The 14,837-nt window shown below is 45.2% G+C and overlaps 2 long non-coding RNA genes across 2 annotated transcripts; one reads left to right on the top strand and one right to left on the bottom strand.

The window, feature by feature from the left end:
• Positions 1-253: 253 nt before the first annotated feature.
• LOC131517258 (uncharacterized) lies at positions 254-3,338 on the top strand. Its single transcript, XR_009264482.1, has 3 exons — positions 254-804; positions 1,518-1,586; positions 2,831-3,338. It is a non-coding gene; the product is annotated as an uncharacterized LOC131517258 (long non-coding RNA).
• Positions 3,339-4,122: 784 nt separating this feature from the next.
• On the bottom strand, positions 4,123-8,147 carry LOC131517259 (uncharacterized). The gene is made up of 2 exons (XR_009264483.1): positions 8,033-8,147; positions 4,123-6,296 (listed from the first exon to the last, which is right to left on the bottom strand). It is a non-coding gene; the product is annotated as an uncharacterized LOC131517259 (long non-coding RNA).
• Positions 8,148-14,837: the final 6,690 nt, after the last annotated feature.

The raw sequence follows: 14,837 nt of genomic DNA, 5'->3' as shown, positions 1-14,837 counted from the left end.
TGTGATCTACTCTTAACAGCCGGAGTGATCTTGTTAAAAAAGCAAATCACATCATCTGGCTCCTCGGTTTATACCCTCCCACGGCTCCTACTTTACTGGAGGAGTCAAGCGGGAAACTGTTCTCTTCACCTCTGCTTCTCTGGATAAAACAGAAACAAGCCCTGCTTGCTCTAGGCCCCTTCTCTTGCGTTTTCCCTCCAGCTCCTGTGGGGGGGTGGGGGTGGGGGTGGGTGCAGGGGCTCCTAATGTTTACAAGGCCACAACCAGCTGCAAAGTTATCCTCACATGCTAATCAGTTGGTCATTTTAAATTTGGTCAAGGTTAGATTTGTTAAGAAAGGTCTTCCCCAGATCCTAGAACTCTCCTCACTAGCCCTGGAAGATAAGACCTTGTAGTGGCTTTATCTAAGGAGAGATTGTCCCCTTTGTCCCCACCCCCCGACCCCCACCGGTGGCTGTTCTGTCGCCACAGGGCAGGTCAGGGCCCACACCCACAGGAAATGCCTATTTGTTTCAAGTAACATTTAACTCAGCAGCTTTCTTCTACTTGGGCCTGCAACTCCTTTTTCTCCCTTTTTTTCCCCCTTTAAGAAAACTAAGTCCATTTTAATTTTATGGGCTTGACAGAACTAGGACAATAGGACAATGTTTCCTCGGATCAAAATTTTTTGTGAGAATTTTTTTGGCAGAATCAGTGTTTGCAAGAAGCAGATAAAACTTGACTGTTGGAGAACCTCGCCGTAGCAAGCAGCTGCCTGCCAGCAAATCTTCAGTTAACAACAGAGCTGGAGTCATTGTTAGCCAGGTAGGAGAGATGGGGGGTGGGGGGGCGGGGAGAGAAAGCCCTAGAGCTTCCTTGTTAGGCTCTAAATGAATTGGTTGTTTAGCAATTACCGGAAGACAGCAGATCTGGGTACATGAGCTCTCTAAAGATAACATCTCAACTTGGTTTGCCTTCCTTACACAACATGGGTGCATATGCATCAAGGAAGCCCCACAGCCCCGAGATATTTTATTCACCTCACACTCGGAGGAGTTCACTGACTGGAATTCAATAGAAACTGTTCTCTGTGTGAAAGTAATTTCAGAAAGTAATCTAGTTTATGGAAATGAAAGGCATCAAAACACAAAAAAACACTGTTTCTCTACAAGTGCTTTGCCTCAAATATTTGACATGGAAATTTGTATAATCCCTCTGGGGGCACGTGGGTTTCACCAGTGTTAACATCTTTTGAAATGAATTTCACAAATGTTTATTTGCCGTGCCAGGCTGACAAATAATTTAGAATATCGAGGCATCTTACCGGAATCAACCTTGATACGGATCTCAGATGATTGTGGAGGTTAAAAGGTGTGAATTGTAATTGGGCATTGGGGTGACATCACTTTCAAACACTGCCCCGGGGAGCAAAGGTGTCACTTAGCTCCTCTGGGTCCCCAGGTCTCCCTGTCAGGTGATGCCCTTCAGTAATGACAATGGATCATCCGCTGACATGTTCTGTTTTATTTTTCACATAGGAAACCAGTCTTTTTGCACCTGTCTGGAGGGAGGGCAGAGGAAGAAACTGAAGCAGTGGGCAGGCTCAGGTCTGATGTGGGCAAAATCAGAAATGGGGTGAAATGGGGTGGTCCTTAAGAAACGAGTAGGCACAAGATGAGCCCGAGGAAGACAGGGTTTGGGTTTGAAGAGACTCAGGGAAGAGCAAGAGAGAGGGAAGGTTATGTGTTCCATCGTCTGAACCTGGAATGCTCTTTTCTTCCTTTGGGAGAGCACTGGCTTGTCATTTTAGAGAATCTCCTGTGGTCCCATGAGAACTCTTTTTCCCTCACGAAGGCCCTTCCTTGGAGCCATGGGTCCAAGGCTCTTTGGCCCAGCCTCCTTGCCTCACGGTTGACCTTCTCAGTCTCAATGATCACTAAATGCTGATGCCTGGACCCAGGCCAGAGCAGGGTCTGCTGGACCAGGGAGACCTCAAGCAGGGGTCTGCGGACCCTACAGAGTGGTGGACACCACGGGTGGGACAGCGAGCTTCTGGTTTTACAACACCTCCGTCCCGTGACCTCTCTTCCAAGTGTGTCCTGACACCCAACCTGCTGCCTGTAAGACACCTCCAGGGGGAGGCCCCATGAGCCCCTCAAACTCTGTGGCTTCCATGCAAGCCTGTTCCTCCTCTTCCTGAATTTCCGTCTCTGTTTATGATACCAGTCATCAAGTCTAGAAACCTCAGCAAGGCCAATGATTCGTACCTTCCCCTCTGCTCCTCCTCTATCCGGTCACTTGCTGAGTTCTGTTGACTCAGCTTCTAGTAGTGCATTCTATCTACAGTACTATTCAACAGGGCACAGTGGATGAGACAATCCTTCATTTTGTGGGACTGTCCTATGGACTGCAGGTCATTTAACATTTCTGACCCTGCCCACCAAATGCTAGCAGTGCCTGCCTGTCACTGTGGCAGAAACAGCCCTAGACATTCCCAAGTGTCCCCCAGGCTCAGTGTCATCCCAGTTGAGAAACACGGGAACTTCTCTTCTGTCACTACCTGGGATTCTGACAGTTTTGCTTTTCATCTGAGATGCTGGATGTGGGATGATCTAATTGGCCTCCTCACTCTTAATCTCTCCCTTCCCCAAGCCGTTTTGCACGAAGCCGTTGAATAATGTTTCTAAAGCGCAGCTCTGATCACATTACTCCCTGTTCAGATCATTTAGTGGCGCTCTATGCCTGTGAATGAAATCTAACGCCTGAGCCTTGAATTCAAAACTCTGAACTTCCAGACTCTAATTAAGGCCCAATCGGCCTTAATATCCCTCTCTACTGCTTCCTTTTCCAGACCCTTATGTTCCCAAAGGAATGGTGAGCGACTAAATGCATATTTGACCAGAGCGCCAGTGTCTTTTTGCAAACACAGCCAACAGTGGAGGATTTGCAGGGCGGCCTGTTTAATGCCGCATCATAAACCACTAAAAACTCAGTGACTTAAAACATCGACCAACTTTATTTTTATTGTAAGTCTTTGGATCAGGAGTCTGGGCAGGGTTCTGCTGGGTGATTTGTTTGTTCTAGTGGTATCAGCTGGGATACTTGGCGGGTTAGTGCCTGGTCTGAAGAACACAAGACGGCATCACTTGGCACGTCCTGGTACCTCAGTGTTGACATCTGGCAGGATGGACTCAGCTGGATCCCTCTCTTCCATGGAGTCCCACTCTCCAGAAAGGGAGTGGGATTTTTTTTTTCCATGGTGGCTCAAAGCTCTAGAGGAAGGAAGCAGAAACTGCAGTCCTCTTAAAGGCTGGACCCAGCATTGGCCGAGCAGTCATCGAGCCTGCCCGGACTCAAAGGTGGGGTGCAGACAACCTGGCGGGAGAAGTCTTGAGGATTTGCAGCTCACTCTAATCCTTCACGACAGGGTCGATTAAACTGTACGGGTATAACAGCACAGATGTCAATCTGTGGCTTCCACTTTTACGATTCTGTAAATTTCTTTCGGACACTGTTGTCAGCCTAGCCCTGAAGCGGAACACATCCGCCCTTCTGTCCCTATTTAACCTCTGTCCTCTGGCGAGGCTCCCTGAATCTGACCTACTCTCATCTTCGGCTTTGGAAAACCTTTCATCAGTGAGGCGTCATGGCCCGCCCAGGACCACCGCTGGACAGCAGGGTCCAGAGCAGCTCTGCCCGGTAGAAATATAACGTAAGCCACTTGAATTACTTTACGTTTCTCTTTTTTTTTTTTAATGTTTATTTTTATTTCTGAGAGAGAGAGAGAGGTGGAGCATGAGCAGGGGAGAGGCAAAGAGAGAGAGGGGGACACCGAATCCAAAGCAGGCTCCAGGTTCTGAGTGGTCAGCACAGAGCCGGATGCGGGGCTCGAACTCGTGAACGGAGAGATCATGACCTGAGTGGAAGTTGGATGCCCAACCGACTGAGCCACCCAGGCATCCCTAATTACTTTACATTTCTTACTATCCACATTACAAAGTAAAAAGAGAGGTGCCTGGTGGGTTTAGTCGGGAGAATGTGACTCTTGATGTCTTGGGTTACCCCGAGTTGGGTGTAGAGATTACTTAAAAATAAAATCTTAAAAATAAATAAATAAACAAATAAATCGTAAAAAGAAACAGGTTAAATCAATAATACGTTTTATTGAGGTCCCTGGGTGACTCGGTTGGTTAAGCGTCCAACTCTTGTTTTTGGCTCAGGTCATGATCTCACGGCTGGTGAGCTCGAGCCCCAAGTTGGGCTCCGCGCTGCCAGGGCAGAGCCTGCTTGGGCTTCTCTCTCCTTCCGTCTCTCTGTGTCCCTCCTTCCCCAAAATAAATAAATAAAACTTAAAAAAAGTAGAATACGATTTATTTGCCCTGCTATATGAAGAAGTGATCATTTCAACATGTAATCACTAAATAATAAAATTATTGAGATATTTTACGTTCTTTTTTCATATGGTGTCTTCAAAATCCAGTGGGTATACACATACAGACCATCCTGATTCAGTCTGGTTCAGTCCTGCCTCGTCTCGAGTGCTCAACAGCTACAGGTGGCTGGTGGCTACCACAGTGGACAGCACTGGTCTAAAGCTCTGTCACTCTGATTTGTCCCCTCCTCGTCCTGTTAGGGAAAAATCTGTTATATGATGGCAGACGGGACTGCTAAGGGAATTTCAGTCCCTGCCTGAAGACCTCCCTTTCGGTTCTTCCCACCCTGCTTGCTTCAGGCGCCAAATTACTACTCTTGAGGGATGCAGAAGTAACAGACTATAAATTGTCCCCTCTGTTGATGCTCTGGGCTCAGACCTCCGGAGAATGATCTCCTCTGAGCCTGCCAGTGTAAAATAAACCTCCTGCCTTCCAAGATCTCCGAGTGCCGCTTGGTTCTTCTGCCGGGTGATCCAGACCAGTTTCCGTAACAATCCTACCAAAAAAATAACAACAAAAACCCCTACCCTACAAGTGGACTCATGCTAGAATAAACACTCAGGCATCCTTAAAGGGGACAAGCCACCCAAAGGGTCCAGATGAAGGAAAATTCTCCACTGACATCTAGGTGGGAGTGGGATAGACTGAGGGCTGTTATACCTTTTTCTGCAAGCTGCAGACCCATCACCTTCTCAGTGGTTGTCTTTCCAAGCCAGATCCTCAGTCTCTCTATCTTAAGCAAAGCACTCTACATAAAAATTCAGATTTGCTAAGGAGCTAAGTGGCTATTCAATTTAAATAAGAGTCTGCTTTACCAAAGGATTCACTTCAGAATTGCTTAAGCTAGAGCATTTCTCTCGTGTATTCCAAATACATCCATTTAATTTTAAAAGATTTAATCACATTTCACCGACATCTATTGAATGAAATAAATTATCCCTACACATGAAGGCTTCCTGAAAGTTGATTTTGGGGATGAGCAGGAGCAGAGAGGAAATACTCTAGAATGTGACGGCTGTAAGAAAACTTTGAGCTCACAGAATCTTGTCCACAGTTGGCACGTGCGTGCACCTGGGCCGACCCTCCTCATGGGAGACAGCATGATGGCTTGCCTTCGAGACAGTCCAGTGTGGCCCCAGGCATCTTGTCTACCCCGCTGTCTAGGCAGCTGGTAACCAATAGACCTGCGGCAGCAGTGAGGTGAAATCTGCTATCTTTGTTCTTACATAACACCAAGGGCAGCTGTGGGATTATCTGCTGGACCTCTACTCTGGTAAATTTCTACTCTGAAATTTACCTGGGCCCCCATTCAGGGTTGATTGGTCTACAGTGGGCACCTCACTTAATCCAGGAGACCACGAGAGCAAGTCAGCGAGTCTCTCTGGTGGCTGAAGCTATGGCACAGAAAACTCAGGAGGTGCCTGGGCTCTGCTTTTCCACCAGGCTGGGGGATGACCCCTCATTTGTTCAACTCTCCTTTGGTTTCCACGACACCACGGTAACCATCTGTTAAGTTATCTTTCTGAGGAATGAGTGTGACTTGACTTCTCTCATTTGTGAGCCTGGAGTCATAACTGATACATAGGGCCAGCTTCATGGGTCTGAGACCTGGGCCTTCACACGAGGCCTGTCCTTACAAAGGCACTGTGCTTGGTTTAATGTTCTGCTGTCGCCATCTTGAAATCCTTAATTTTTGAATAGGGGGCCGTGCATTTTTACCTTGTATTGAGCCCCACAAATTGTGTAGCGGGTCTTAAGAATATACCTTTGTTTCATAAGACGAGGTAATTGAGACTGCGATGAGGTCAGTAATTCATCTAAAGTCACAGACCTGGGTACAGCATCCACGTTCAGTCCGGTGGCGTCCAAGTTGGGACCGAGAAACTGACATAAACAGGTGATGAGGGGGAGAGGGAAATAATTTTTATTTCTGTCACTTTTTCCATGACGCAGAAGCTCCCTAACCCCAAATCTTAATGACCACTGTTTTGCTTCTCAGTTTCCCACAAATAAGCAGGAGAAAGGGTAGGTAGAAAAAGGCTGGCTGGTGTCACAGACCAATTGTTCTGAGAGAAGGAAACATTTGCCATGTTGCCAAAGCCGACCTCATTTCCCAATTTCCCAAAGACCCAATTTCCCCAGCTGCTTTGTTGACATAGCAACAGTGAATTCTGAAAGGGTTGTTATAATATTAATATGTATTTCATGGTGGGCTTGCCCTGTGTTCTTCGCTAACCTTGTGAGCCAGGCCTGAAAAGAGGGGCTGTTGGCATCTGGCCACTGAAAATAAGAAACCTGAGGCCCAATTCTCTGAGTGGGGTGAGAAGTAAGTGAGGAGCAGGTGTCTCCCTCAGCGCATTCAGACAACTGGAGGAAAGGTGGGGTACCCCAGCCCCCAGGCTCCTCAGCCTTCCCGAGTGGAGGTGCTGACTCTGGAGATATTTTAAGTTAAAGCTGCACCTTGGGATACATTTCCTTCCTCCTACTACTCAGGGTGTTAAATGTAGCACCTGTGAGCCATTGTGTAGAAAATCAATTATACCTTGGGCCCAGTGATAAGAATTCATCCCCCCCTGAGCTCAATTTTCAAAAGGCTTCAAAAGGCCTCCCACCTCTTTCCTTTTTTCCAATGCAAATGAGCAACACTCAGGAAATTTGCATGCCAAATTCCAACTAGGGTTTCAAGCGAGTAAATGGTCATGTTTATTAGTAATAGCGGTAGTAGATGAGTACGAGCTATTTAATAAGCGTATGTTCAATGCGTAGCATTTTGGTAGCACTTAACAGTTTTCAAAGCTTCCTCCCTCCCTGTACATCATCTATTTGATTCTTAAACAAGCAAACAAACCTAAACGCCCCATGATGAGGGGTAGAGGGGGATTTAGTATCCTCATTTCTGAAGAAAAGAAGGCAGGAGAAAGATTTTTATCTCGCCTAATGTCACACGGCTGATTCATGACTATCAGAGTTGGGGTGAGAAGTGGAGGGTGACTCCAGCTGCCACTGTGTCACCGCTGTACCATTGCTGCATGGTATTTCAGAAGGGACAGATGGACAAAAGGGAAGTTGTACCAAGTGACTGCAGGAAAGTGCAATTAGTAACAGCTAAGATGTACTAAAGACTTACTCTGCGTCTGTCATGGATATTAACTCATTTGATTATTTCAATGAAACTTTTTAGTTTGAGATGATTGTAGATTCACATGTCATTGTCGGAAATAAGAGAGAGCCTGGGCATCCTTTATCCAGTTTCTCCCAGCAGTAATATCTTACAAGAGCAATGTCAGGACCAGGATACTGACAGTGATACAGTCAAGATACACAGTATTTCCATCACCCCTGGGTCCCTCGTGTTGTCCTTCTATAGACACACCTACTTCCCTCTCACCCCCTCTCCTCCGTAACCCCTAGCAGCCACTAGTCTGTTCTCCATTTCTATACATTTGTCATTAATATGAATGGAATTATGCAGCACAGAATCTTTTGTGGGGTTTTTTTTCCCCCACTCAGCATAATTTTATGGAGATTCATCCAGATCGTTTCATGTGTCAGTAGTTCATGCTCCTTTAGTGCTGAGGACCATCCCGTGGTATGGATGTGCCATTTTTTTACCCACTCACCTGGTAAAGGATATCTGGGTTGTTTCCTTTTGGCTGTTAGAAATAAAGCTTCTGTAAACATTCCTGTACAGGTTTGTGTGTGGATGTAAGTCTTCATTTCTCTGGGATAAATGCCCAGGGGTAATTATTGGGTTGTATGATTGTTGCACGTTTAATTTCTTAAGCAACTGCCAGACTGTTTTACATTCCCACGACGAATGCACGAGTGATCTCGTTTTTCCACGTCCTCACCCACATTTGGTTTGTCACTATTTTTTATGTTAGTCTTTCTGCTAGGTGTGTACCCATGTTTCATTGTAGTTTTATTTTACATTTCCCTAATGATGTTGACCATATTTTCATGTGCTTCTTACAGTTTCTACCTACTTTTGGATGAAATGTCTCTTCACAGCTTTTGCTCATTTTCCATTGGATTTTTTTTTTTTTTTTTACTCTTGAGTTTTGAGTTTTTGAGTTCTATATATTGTAGATTACTAGTCTTTATTAGTACACAACTCGAGATATTTTTTCCCAGTCTGTAGCTTTGCTTTTCATTGTGTTAATGGGTTTTTTTGTTTTGCTTTTGCAGAGCAAACTTTTCAACGTTGAGAAAGTCCAGTTTATCTATTTTTCCTTCTATGGGTCATGCTTTTGGCGTCAGCTGTAAGAACTCCTTGCTAGCCCTAGATCCTCAAGCTTTTTCTCCTTATGTTTGTTTCTAAAAGTTTTATAGCTTTCCATTTTCCATTTAAGGCCAAAATCTGTTTCGAGTGTATTTTTGTATATGATGCAAGACGAAGGGAGGTCTTCCCCCACCGCCCGGGGCCCCACACCCAAAGGATGTCCAATTGCTTCAGCACCGGAAACTTGAAAAAGCCATTTTCCTCTGTTCAGTTTCTTTCGCAACCTTGTCAAAATTCCATTGGGCGTATCTGCGTGAGTCTGTTTCTCGGTTCTCTGTTCTGTCTTGTTTGCTTTTTAACAACCTCTTGCAATAGATGCTACTGTTACGTCCACTTCACAGATGAATAAACTGAGGTGCAGAGAGTGGAGGCAAGTTTTCTATCATCCAATATTTGCCACGGTAAGTGGCAAGCAATGAACACTAGCAAACACTTCTGCATATGAAGAGAGACAACTCTATTAAAAACAGGCTCAGTTACGTTAAAAGTTATCCTATAAGGAGTCAAATCAAAAAAAAAGTGTCCATGCTTCCTTTGGAGATATCCTCATCCAGCTTATCAGAAAAGCACCAACAAACAAAATAACTAATTGTAGACAAAATAAAGTGCCTGCAGACTGGATTTATCATTCTATTAGGCTCAATAAACGTCACTTTGTTTTCCCTAACAAGCTAAGGAGAACTGTTATTTGTTCCATAAAGTAACGATCAGGTGAAGAAAAAAACAATGTCAATGGGGGGCCCTTTACCTGTTGACAGATTGCAGTGATGTGAAACCTGGCGCTGTGTCGTGATTACTTGGGATACTTTAGAAAAATCCAGATTCTAGCACCACATACTACAGCTATTCAAGCAGAATCTCCAAACTTGAGCTGCTTCTATGTATATATTTATTTATATATTTATATTTATCCATTTATTTACCTTTTTTTCCCCTGTTTGTGCAAGGTTTTAAAATTCTCTAAGGAATTTATTTATTTACTCTAAAGTTTATTTATGTATTTTGAGAGAGAGCAAGTGGGGAAGGGGCAGAGAGAGAGAATTCCAAGCAGGCTCTGCACTGTCAGTGCAGAGCCTGATGTAGGACTTGAACTCATGAACTGCAAGATCATGACCTGAGATGAAGCCTGATGCTCAACCGATGACTGAGGGCTGCCCCTCTCTAAACAATTTTAATGCAGCTGGTCACTGGATGGGCAAGAGGGTTAAAAGAAGTTTTCAAAAATGAGGCCGACACTACCTTTTAGAGTAGGCGAGTCCCATTTTGAGAAATTGAGGGGACACGAAAAACCCTTTACAGTGTCCTAGGTTTGGTTTTATAGGAAAAAAGAGCTTCCAAAAGTTGCCCACCCACTTGTTTCTTATATCCAGGACTGGGTGTGATCACTAGCCATGTAACTGAGTTTTAATTAATAGAGATCGCTCTGCAGGGTTGAAAAGCATATGTTATGGGCTCTCAAATATTCAGTTGTGAAGTCCAAATCAACCCTGATGTAAAAAAATCTGTATCTCCCAATTTGAACTGTTTAAGCAGATGGGACTTTTCAGGTAGAGGGTGGTGATGTGTTCAGGTGAGATTCTAACACAGGTTACTGGAATTGTCATTCTTTTCTCTTATAATCAAATAAAAAAATTGAGTAATCAACACATGGTCAACCCAGAACGACCTGCTCTCTGATTTCTGTGTCATTTGCCAAGAGTCTCAAAGGTTTATATTTGTTGTCTTCTTAATATTCAAACCACCTGGGGTAGATTTATGGTTCAGTCCCCAACATCCATCCTGTTTTAGATCAGCCTAATCTTACAACACTGCTCATCACTCTCCCACCCCCTTGCAAGCTATTCATCAGTACTGAGCACAGTGACAGAGACTTTCCAGCACCCTCCCTATTTGGTTCTACAGTCCATCCCTAAGGCATAGGAAGATCACGCTTCTCCATCCACTTGCAAATGGATAGGGCCATATAACTAACGGGCCATGAACCAACGTGACAAGTATCATTCCAGGGTTCAACATTAGATTGTTGCACAAGGCCTTCCACCACTCTCTTCCTCTGACACAGCAACTGTGAAAGAATGTTTGGACATGCAGGTACCACAAGATTTCTGAGCCAACCCAAGGAGATCACCATCCTGGAAAGTCTCTGGACTCACGGCAGACTTTGCATGAAGCAAAAAGTAAACGTTTGCTGTGTGAAACCAGAGAGATTTGGGGGTCCTCCTTCCCTCTCAGCCTCCTTTTCTTCCTTATTCCCTTCCTTCCTTCCTTCCTTCCTTCCTTCCTTCCTTCCTTCCTTTCTTCTTTCCTTCCTCTCTTTCTTTTAGAGAAAGGCAGGCTGCCACATGCAGCACCTCATTTGGAGGTATCTGGAATCTCAGAAGCTTGACTGACCCCACCTTCTACAACTGGACCTCTAGAGCTTGTTTGGAGGTTCTAGCAGAGGAGTTATCCGAACACCATTGACTGAAGAAATATCCTCCTCTACTGGGGAAGGTTGTCCTCTCGCACAGGTGAGCGGGCAGCTTTGAGAGGGACACACATGGAGCCATAAGGGAGGAAGGCAACACCCACCTAGGCAGCCAGATCAGCCAAATCAACCTTGGCCATCAATGGGGTGACAGATGTCACAGCCAGCTCGTCCTCATATCCTGGGGATTATTTCTTACTGGAGCATAATTTAGCTCAAGCTAAGACCCTCTTCTAGATATGAGATACAAGATAAAATCAGATGGGGTGGGGGAGCGTTGGGAAATGTTTCTTTTCTCCTAAAAGGAACCACTAGACGAGGTAGTCTCTCTTTTTCCTCTGGATTATGGGGTCTGGGTGTGAAGCTTGGGACTGACTGCTACAACTTTCTCACTCCCAAAGGTGAAGCCAACACTTAACATGGTGGAGCAAAGAAAACTTGGGTCCTTGATGACATCTGTGAGCTGCTGACTCAACCAGCCCAGGAAATGTACCTCTTTTCTTTCTGTTATGTGCTTGGGTCCTTGATGACATCTGTGAGCTGCTGACTCAACCAGCCCGGGAAATGTACCTCTTTTCTTTCTGTTATGTGAGAGAATAAATTTCTTATTGTTCAAGTTGGTTTGATCTGGAGTTTCTGTTACTTGCAACCAAAAGCATCCTAACTGATAAGTCATGGCTGATCGCAAGACAATATTAAACTTACTTAAGTCTGCTACAACTACTACTTTTGTTGCAGACATTGCTGAGAGCTTAATTTCTCATTTAAAATGGGAAACTAAATTTAAAATAAGATCATGTACAAACTTGCGATTGTTTCAAATGTTTTATAGTAAGTAAGGCTTTAAGACTCCACTTAAGCTACTGAGAGAATCTGCCTTCCAGCTGCAGGAACAAAGGTGCTGAGCCTTCCTGGCTACAGAGGGGTGTGTGATCACTCTCACTACATTCTCCCACAGAGGTCCTGCCTCCCCTCCTGCCGGGCTCAGCATCACCGCAAGTGGAATATACAGGTCGCAGAGAAAAATCATCACAGTTGCACAGGAAGTGCAGAGAGAGGGTAACGGAATTTGAACAGAGCTTGCTGGCACCCTGAGATGCCTTTCAAGATGAGTTTCTCTTCTTGGTGCCAAGATGGCTTGGTCTTTTATTATAGGGATCCAGGTAAAATATGGGGATTATGTGCCTTGTCACCCCAGCTCTGAGTGATCCTAAAAACTCATAGAAGACCTAAAGTTTTTTGATATGACTGCCTTATCCCCTGGAGGAATCTCTGAAGGGAAGTCTATACAGATCCAAATTCGATCTAAAAGATCACCCAGGAAGGCAGAAAAAAGGGATCAAGTTGGGGTCAGTTCTCAGTGGCTACAAAACAAGAGGCTCCAGAATGATGACAGGGGGAGAGTCACAGGAATGACAAAAGCATTCCTTGTGTGTGTGCGCGTGAGCATTTTTCCCCCTGAAATGTCCCTTAATTCTGTTACATCATTTTATATTATATCGCGTTTGTATTTGGGGGGATGTAGATGTGGTTTAGGTAGAGTGAATAATTAACTATGATAAGTGTTAGGGAACAACCATGGTTCTCTTGCATTCACTCATTCATTTATTCTTCCATCCATCAAGAATATGTTTATTAAGGAAGCCTGAGTGGCTCAGTTGGTTAAGCATCCAACTCTTGATTTGGGTCAGGTCATGATCTCCTGGTTTGTGAGTTCGAGCCCCACATTGGGCTGTGTGGTGTGGAGCCTGCTTGGGATTCTTTCTCTCCCATCTCTCTCTCTCTGCTCCTACCCCGCTTGCTCTCTCTTTCAAAATAAATAAATAAACAAATCTAAAAAAGAAGAAAGAAAGAAAGAAAGAAAGAAAGAAAGAAAGAAAGAAAGAAAGAAAGAAAGAAAAAGAAAGAAAGGAAGAATATGTTTATTAAGCACCAACTTCATGCCAGATTTGGTGCTGGGCACATGGAGACAGAGGAGATGCCATCCCTGAATTCGGTGTGTTGGGAGACAAACATAAGCAGGCCATGACAATAGAACATGACAAAAGCCATAAGCGATTATGCCTAGATAACTATGGGAGGGGAGAGGAGGAGCACTGTCTCTCAACAAATACCCCACAGCCCAGAGATTCTACCTGTGGACATGTATTGTCTTAGATTGAGAGGGTCTTAAGAAGTCCTCTGTTAGAAAGGATGTTTTGCCTTGGGTTCTCTCCAAACAGAAGGCCTGAGATGAGGGCCTATGTGCAGGTAGCTTATTTTGAGAAGTAAACCCCAGGATCTAGAGTGGGGGGACCAGGAAACAAAACAAGGAGGAAGGGAAAGGCAATCCAGGGGTGCATTTGGGAACTGGCTACCACTGTGGTCACATGGGTCAGTCCCTCAGGCGGAGCTTCTGAGGAACACGGGAGAGGGGAGAGGGAGAGTGAAAGACACGGGAGAGGGGAGTTTTACCCGTGGGCTCTTGTCTCCACTAGTCAAAGTTGGAGTGTTGACTCCAGCACACCTCCAGGTCTGTGCGTGTATGTGTGTGCCTGCCCACACGGACATGCATGTGTGTGGGCATGGCTGGGCTGGCTCCCACTGGCGGTGGGGTGGGGGAAGCCCTGAGGCAGGAGGAAAGGGGCTGCCAGGCTACATCCGGGTACAGGTGTTGCCAAAATAACAGCTGGAACTAAAAGGTGGCCTAAGTCCACATGGGAAAGGGCACCAAATCTGTCTGGCGTAAAGGAAATGCTATCTGTGGGGAAGAAGTCACTATTACTTACGTTAGGCCAGTGCCAATGGCTGAATGCATATATTCAATTCTAAGGAAGCTTTCCTGGAGCTTTCTACTAGGGTACCAGGTTGCTCGTTCAGGGTCCGCCAAAAAAATGGAACAGGGGACAGGTAAAGCTTGATAAGTCAGTGGAAGGAGAACAGTTTGGGAGCAGTGAGTGGTGGTAGGGAGGGGAGACCCATGAGGCTGCTTAGGTCCCAACTGCCTGAGAAAAGCATAGCCAGAAGCCTGGGGTCCCCCGTGGAAAGCAGGAGAAGGTGCCCCAAGCACATCTCTCCAATCACTCAGCACTCCCTCTAAGAAGAGTTCAGATGAAGACACCTAAAGAGAGGAGGGCACTGGGGGTTTCAAGAAGAGGTAGGCTGACAAGTTTTAGAGAGGGCTGAGAAGCCCGAATCCTTAGCATACTTTCTGAACTAACACCATGTTGCAAAACCAGGCCATTACACATGCTTGAAACATAAGACATGTTTCCCCAGAAGGCGAGGCCAGTTTCTCTAAAGGTTGGTCACCTTCTCATTGCTTCACCAAACTTGGGTTTCATTGGAATTGAGTTACTCCATTGCTGCTTCGAACATACAATACTTCTCAGCTGGGAGCCAACACATCACCTCTGTGGCCATAACTGCACTAAAATGGAATAACTGTCAGAACCACTAGGCATCAGTTTTGATTCCTCTTTCCTTGTTGGTGTTGGAAAACACCTTAGATGTGTTTAAAAATAAATGCCCTTGTGTTTTATCTCAGAAGGCTAAACATAGCCTGGAATTTCTCCAGCAACGTGGGCCCCCACATACCCCACCTGGTTTGTTTTTTGCACGTGGAAACCTATAGTTTCAATGATCCATACGCATGGCTGTAATTCCCAAACCAGGAGATGCTAAAAGAGAGAAAATT

The sequence above is a fragment of the Neofelis nebulosa genome, chromosome 7, assembly GCF_028018385.1.
Source record: "Neofelis nebulosa isolate mNeoNeb1 chromosome 7, mNeoNeb1.pri, whole genome shotgun sequence".
Classification (NCBI taxonomy): Eukaryota; Metazoa; Chordata; class Mammalia; order Carnivora; family Felidae; genus Neofelis; species Neofelis nebulosa.
This window is presented reverse-complemented; position numbering and strand designations above follow the sequence as displayed.